General features: G+C 38.3%; 1 protein-coding gene across 6 annotated transcripts in view; it reads left to right on the top strand.

Annotated features, from left to right (window-relative positions):
• The first annotated feature begins 392 nt into the window (after window positions 1-392).
• GIGYF2 (GRB10 interacting GYF protein 2) overlaps window positions 393-6,640 on the top strand; it is a 141,443-nt gene continuing 135,195 nt past the window's right edge. The window contains exons 1-4 of one of the 6 annotated variants that reach the window (XM_014530577.1): window positions 397-507; window positions 2,980-3,041; window positions 4,455-4,548; window positions 5,182-5,247. The gene's annotated coding sequence lies outside the window, so the exon portion shown is untranslated. Of the gene's footprint in view, window positions 508-1,733; window positions 1,757-2,539; window positions 2,600-2,979; window positions 3,042-4,454; window positions 4,549-5,181; window positions 5,248-6,640 lie in introns of those variants that run through there. The other 5 variants (XM_014530579.1, XM_014530578.1, XM_014530574.1 and 2 more) reach the window with 5 other exon arrangements.

The following is a 6,640-nucleotide window of genomic DNA, read 5'->3' as shown; positions in this document are numbered from 1 at the left end:
AGGGCACCAGCTGCTGCAGCGAGACAGCTGCTCCGGCCGGCCCCCCGCCCCACACCTGGCCTCTGGGAGGTGCGCCCTTGTCTTGCTCACTGAGTGTCTGCGCTGGGAGGCTCTTTCCGTGGAGAGAGGACGGGGTCTGTACCAGGCCCGAGGCCAAGTGGAGCCATGATCGGAACCTAGGACAGAGGCTGGGAAAGGAGAGCCCTTGGTAGCTTGGGGTCCGAACGTTACTTCAGGTGAAAATGGGCCTTAGCCTTTAAGTGTCAGCAGTTTCCCACCAGGCGTTTGAATGCTTCAGTTTTGTGGCTGAAACAAGTCGAGCGACCAGGGAACGGGGGTGGGGAGGGCTGAGTATGAAAGAAGCAGGTTGTATGACTGGTGTTTGGGAAGCAGTAACGTTGCTTTGCATTTGCCTACCACTGTGTTGTTGTTGTTGTTTTTAATTTTACATTCTTCTTTTTCTGAAAGTCAAAGCACTTAAGCACACCCAGTGTCTCTGTTAGAAAGGTAAGTATCCCAGTGTAACCTGCAAGAAATGGAGGAAGGGGCCGGAACCTGTAAACAGTTACTGATCCGGTATTACATACCTTGGGTTATAGGCAGTTTTGATTGCCAGTGTTGCGTGCGGGGAATATATATTCTTATGTAGTATTTCCTTTTTAGACTTTTAGATTAAAAAAGAATTTTCTTGTCATTGTTTCTGTACATTAATTCATTCTTCTAATATTTGCAGCTCTGGCCTTACAGAGTCTGTCCATTTTGGTTAGAATGTAAATGTGTTTTGTCATTCATTGGTGTTTTTATGTATTATACTAGTTAGAGTAGCACCTTTTCGAGTACTCAAACTGGGATGTGTGCTTTCCTGTTACATCAGATGTTGACATCAGTAGAGGACACTAGGAAAAAATTTTCAAGTGGCCTGTATCTGGGAAAATGTCACATAACCCTTCTTCCTTTGACATTTAACACCGAGGAATACACTGGTGTTGGTAGTGATTCACAAGAAAAGAAAGGGCTTCACAGCTTTTCTATACTTGACAAAGCATTTTACAATTTTGAGAATGAGGAGGGAGTAAGGACCATGTGTCTTCATTTATTTATTTATTTATTTATTCATTCATTCATTCATGCATTCATTTATTTGACAAATATGAGACCTTGTTACACTGTTGGGTGCTGGGAGCAAAACAGACCAAAAATTCCTGTCTCCTAGGAGCTCATTTCTAGACAGATAAATAAATACTTAGGTAAAATATATAGTGCAGTGGTAAATGATGTGGGAAAAAATGAGACAGTGAAATAGGATAATAAAGAATAGGGGGAGGGATTAATTTTGAGTGCCCTGGGAAGGCCTCATGGAAAAGCTAATATTTGAGGAAAGACCTGACCCAGGGAGAGGAGCTACTCCTGTAGCTATGTGGAGGAGGAATGCTCCAGGCTAGGGAAGCCAGGCAAACACCCCGAGGCAGAAACTGAAGGGAGCAGATAGAGCCTGGTGGCTGGGGAAAATGGAGGGTAGTCTAGCCAGAGAGGTGCAAGTGAGAGATGGGCTAGTAGGAAGTGTGTGCACAGATGAGAGGAGTTATTCAGTGTCCTGGACTCTTTTTCCACATCTCTGGCTCTTGGAAAGGGAAATCAGATTCTGGAAATGTGGGCCCCTGTGCTCAAACCCCTTCCTCTCCTACCCCATTTAGAAAAATTCAGGATGCTCACAGAACATCCTGAATGAAGTTGTCATGAAATATCTTTCTCAAAAGTAAGTTTTTAAAGAAGGTTGATGATAATTTACCTGAAGTGATTTTTCGAAAGGAATTGCTTTTTAAGAAGGGGATCTTTGGGATAATTCAGAATATTTGAAAATGTAGAGATATAATGTTCTTTGAAGTTTAGATACAGATAAACTGAGGAAAGATATGGGATATGACCTAAAAGAAAGGTGAAATCAGTGTATTAACTCATGTTGTCCTTAATATGGTTAGCAAAGAATTCTTAATTATTTCTGTGTTGTCTAGCCTAGTTTTAAATTACTCAGGGACTCTTCCACTAATTTGTTTGTATATATTTTATAGCATTTTACATGTGCAGAACTTTATATGCTGAGTTTTTTATTCCTCCACATTTACCTTTTAGAATAGGTCTTCGATTTTCATTGGAAAATTTTTCTGATTTTCTTCTAGCTTATCTCCATATTCTTATTACTGAGCTTTCATAAATGTCCTCTTTTGTTTAAAAAAAATATTTTTATTGATTTCAGAGAGAAGGGAGAGGGAGAGATAGAAACATCATTGATTGGCTGCCTGCTGCATGCCCTCCACTGGGGATCAAGCCCGCAATACAACTCAACCCGGGCATGTGCCCTGACTGGTTCATAAGTCGACGCTCAACCCTGAGCGACACCAGCTAGGCTGTCCTCTTTTACTTTAATTCACTTTAGGTATTTAATACTTTGGTTTTGAAATGCTTTTGCTTGTGAGTTGCATATATGGAAGATAATTTGTCCTAGGCTTGCCTGAAAATCATGAGAAGATAAGAATTACAGCTTCAGGATGTGGGTGCAGCTCCTTGGCTCAAAGGAGACATAGTGATGATAGTGACAATGGTAGTGTTTTCTTTTTCTTTTTTTGTTAGGTATTGTTTTAAGTGAATCAATTACCTTTCTCCTTTTTTTTCATTGAATTTTGAAGTGACATTTCCAAATTATAATGTCTTTGATGTCATACCAGTTCATTTGTTCTCATGACTTTGCATTTTAATACTCCATATGTCCTCTTTTTGTTGACCTTCACACTGGAAGATGACAATATTGATAGCGATTACTATCTAGGAGAACCTTTTTGGGTGGAAAGATTATTACTGTCCCTTCCCTCCCAAAGTATCTTTGATTTGTGCCATTTTCAAATACTGACTTCATTTGCAGTTTTCCATTAGCCCCAGCTGAGTAAATTTTCAGTACTTTCTGTTTTCTTCTGTTTCTTATAGATTATAGTGGGACCAGTCTCATGAGATTGAATCTACTACAGCCTATGTTGGTGTTAATCCAGGTATTTTAGAAGCAGGTTAAATGTCCATTTTTCTTTAGCAATTTAAATTGCCTAACATTATTTGGTCATTGTTGTAAAACTTTGAATTCAAGCTTTTGTTCTCCCCCTTGACCCCCACTTGGATTTTATGATAATATCCTAGGATTTACATTCATGTTAATGCCCTGAAGAAGTACATATCTTTAAAGGATTTTATCCTCACCAGAGGATATGTTTTTATTGATTTTTTTTTTTTTTTTTTAGCAAGAGAGGAAGGGAGAGGGAGAGAGAGAAACATCAATGTTAGAAAGAAACATTGGTTGTTTCTGCATTTACCCCACCAGGGATCAAACTCGAAACCTAGATATGTGCTCCAACTGGGAATTGAATCCAAAACCTTTTCATGTATGGGATGTCGCTCTAACTATCTGAGCCACCTGGCCAGGGCAAGAAGTACATAGCTTTAAAAATATCAGTAGATTTTTTAATCCATAGGCAAGTTTATTTATATTTAGAATTTTAATATTTTTTGTCCAGATTAGCATTTGTTTTTTATTTTTTATGCTCTCTAGATGACTGAAAAATATACTAGATTAATTATGCAGGAATACAAAATGATACCTTTGCTGAATTGTCCATAATTTTGTGGGAGGTTGAGGGAGAAGAGGGGAGAGGTTTGAAAAACAAAAGGGAATTCACTTAAATGGCCAAAATTAATTTTATAAAAATATTTTCAAAGTATTACATGCTTCCCTACTTGAAGAAATTAAGTAAGGACCACAATTTTATATTAATTATGGAGTTTCACTGAACTTGAACTTAATTTATAAAAGAAGATATTCTAGAGCTTGTTCTCTTGAGCCCAGAGGAAAGTTTGTTTTATTATCTAGTTCTCCCCTCTTCTTCTGCCTGCTTTTATAAAAAGTAGAGTGCATTGGGCAAAGTTGGATGACCTTTTGGACATTATAACACAGCTACTTTTTCTTGCAAAATTAAAGGTGGAAGTGGCTTTCTCAAATTGCTTTCTTTTTGTTAGTAAAATTTTCAACTTACTTATTGTTTTTGACTCTTTAGGAGCAGCATTCAAAACATCATTTGATGTTAGCTGAGAAACTATTGTGGTTCAGTCCACTCCTTGTCAACTTGAAATATCACCATCTGGTGGATTTTTAAGATACTGTCTCAACAGAGCATTAAAAGAAGGTTGTGATTTTATAACTGAAAGCATACCTGGAGCTTTGCTCCTTGGTCATTTTGGCAGTGGTATACTTCTTGGGACTCACTGATTATTTGCATAGGGTACATATTATATTGCTTTGTTGCTGGCTGTTGTTTTCCTATCAGATATGTTTAAAAAGTTAATACCAAATATCAGCAGTGATCTTTGTTTTTTTGTTTTTAATCCTCATTCAAGGATATGTTTATTGATTTTAGAGAGAGAGAGGAAGAGAGAGAGCTAGAGAAAGAGAGAGCAAAACATCATCGCTTCCTGTACACTCCCAGACGGGTGATTGAACCCAAAACATAGGTATGTGCCCTGACCTGGAATCAGACCCATAACCTTTTGGTGTATAGGATGTCACTCCGACCACCTGAGCCACCTAGTCAGGGCACAATGTAGTTTTGAATGAAAATTCTAAATAATCACTCTCCTGAAACCTTATAGTGGTGTGCATTTGTTATCTTCATCAGAATCAGAACTTTTGTTAAAAAGTTCTATATGTATTTTTCTCCTTAGCCAGTATGCTTAGCGTTTAGAGAGTGTCGACCAGTTCCCTGAAGTGTCTTGGGTTTGATTCCTGGTCAGGGCACATACCCACGTTGCGGGTTGGATTCCTGGTCAGGGTACCTGGGGGTGGGCAACCAATTGATGTTTCTCTTTCACATCTCTTCCCCTATCCCTTCCTCTCTAGAATCAATGAAAAAAGCATATCCTCAGGTGAGGACTAAAAAAACGTATTTTTCAGTCCCAATCCAGAAGTAGTGAGAGAGACTCTAGCTGTCAGGAAAGAGAATCTCATTTATGAGCACACCATATGATTTTAATATTTTAACCAGGTTTGGAATTCATTTCCTATAAAACATTCATAATAAATTTATGTTTTTGAAGTTTCTTAAGAGATTGCTAGGTGATTTACTTTAATACTTTTATTATTTACAGTGTTAAAAGGGCCCGAACAAAGTCTGCTCAAACCATCTGCTGTGAACCAGCAGAACTTTTGAACAGGTGAGTGTTGAAGGGAATACAAAGCTGAGGTGGGTTTATGTAAACAGATGGTTTTTGCTTTGGTTATTTTGTTTTGGTTATTTTTGTCCTATTATTTCTCCTGAGGTTGTAGACAGTGAGTAAACTTCTCTAGTACTGCTCAGTTCATTTATGAACCATAAGAATAATAATAAGTACTGCTCAGATCCTTTATGAACCATAAGAATAATAATACCCTTTCTGCATTGATCCTGGTATAAATTTATGTCTTTAACTGTCATAATGATTTTTTTGATGGCATGAAACAGGAAGAGGAATGCTTTGGGGGCATGGGTAAGGAAGTATCTTAAAGAACCCAAGAGTAGTTGGCTTCATGAAGGACACAATCTAGAAACGGAAGCATTCAGGAACAAGGTTGTCTAGCTAGCACCTTTCTCCCCTTTGGCTAGTCAGTGTCCTCTCTTGTCTCTTGTTATCCTGTTTCAGTTGTCTTTCCACAGTCTGGTCTTTTATGCTTTACAAACACATGAAAGAAAATTCCACTTACTTTCTAGAGCCACAAATGAATTCAGGCTCTTGTGCCACTGGTTTAAATTGTGTCCACATTTCAGGTTCCTTTGAGGGAAAATTTGATTAGTTTAGCTTGGTCCAGTTCTCCATCATTGGTTCATTTAGTATAGCCATGGGTTTGGGGTCCAAAGTGCAACCTAATTAGTTGGAAGATTCCTAAGAGTGGGGACAGGCCTTAGAGAAGGTGGTGTGTTGGCTATTCTAATCAGAGACCCACAGAAGTTTCTAGATATTTTTCCTTTCCTAGAAACATTTTCTTTATATATAGCTAATCAGTTTCAGTTTATGTGCACTGAAGAGTTAAAATAGAGGGCATATACTCTTTGAATACCATTATTAATTCTAATGGGTTAAATCTGAAAAGAAAGAAACATCAATTGAGCTATCAGCTGTTAAAGTGTGTATACATTTTTGGGGGGACCCATATATATGCATATCTTTTGGTGAATGAGGGCCAGTAGGTCTCACCAAGCATCTTTGTTGGAACTTCCTAGTGCAGAGTTTTTAAAAAAGATTTTTAAAATTGGTTTTTAGAGAGAAGAAACATCTATGTAAGCCATCAGCTGCTTCCTGCATGCCCCCTACGGGGGGATCGAGCCCACAATCCTGGCATGTTTCCTAACCTGGAATCTAACCAGGAATCAAAATGGCAACCTTTTGGTGCACTGGAGGATGCCCAACCAACTGAGCCACACTGGCCAGGACCCTAGTGCAGAGTTTTAACTAAAGTTCTTTGGGGGAAAAAAAAAAAAATATATATATATATATATGCACACGCACACACACACACACATATATATATATACACATATATATACATATATACATATATACACACACACAC

Source organism: Myotis brandtii, unplaced genomic scaffold, assembly GCF_000412655.1.
Source record: "Myotis brandtii unplaced genomic scaffold, ASM41265v1 scaffold744, whole genome shotgun sequence".
In the NCBI taxonomy this organism is placed as follows: Eukaryota; Metazoa; Chordata; class Mammalia; order Chiroptera; family Vespertilionidae; genus Myotis; species Myotis brandtii.
The sequence above is the reverse complement of the archived record's forward strand: the minus strand, read 5'-3'. Positions and strand labels throughout refer to the sequence as shown.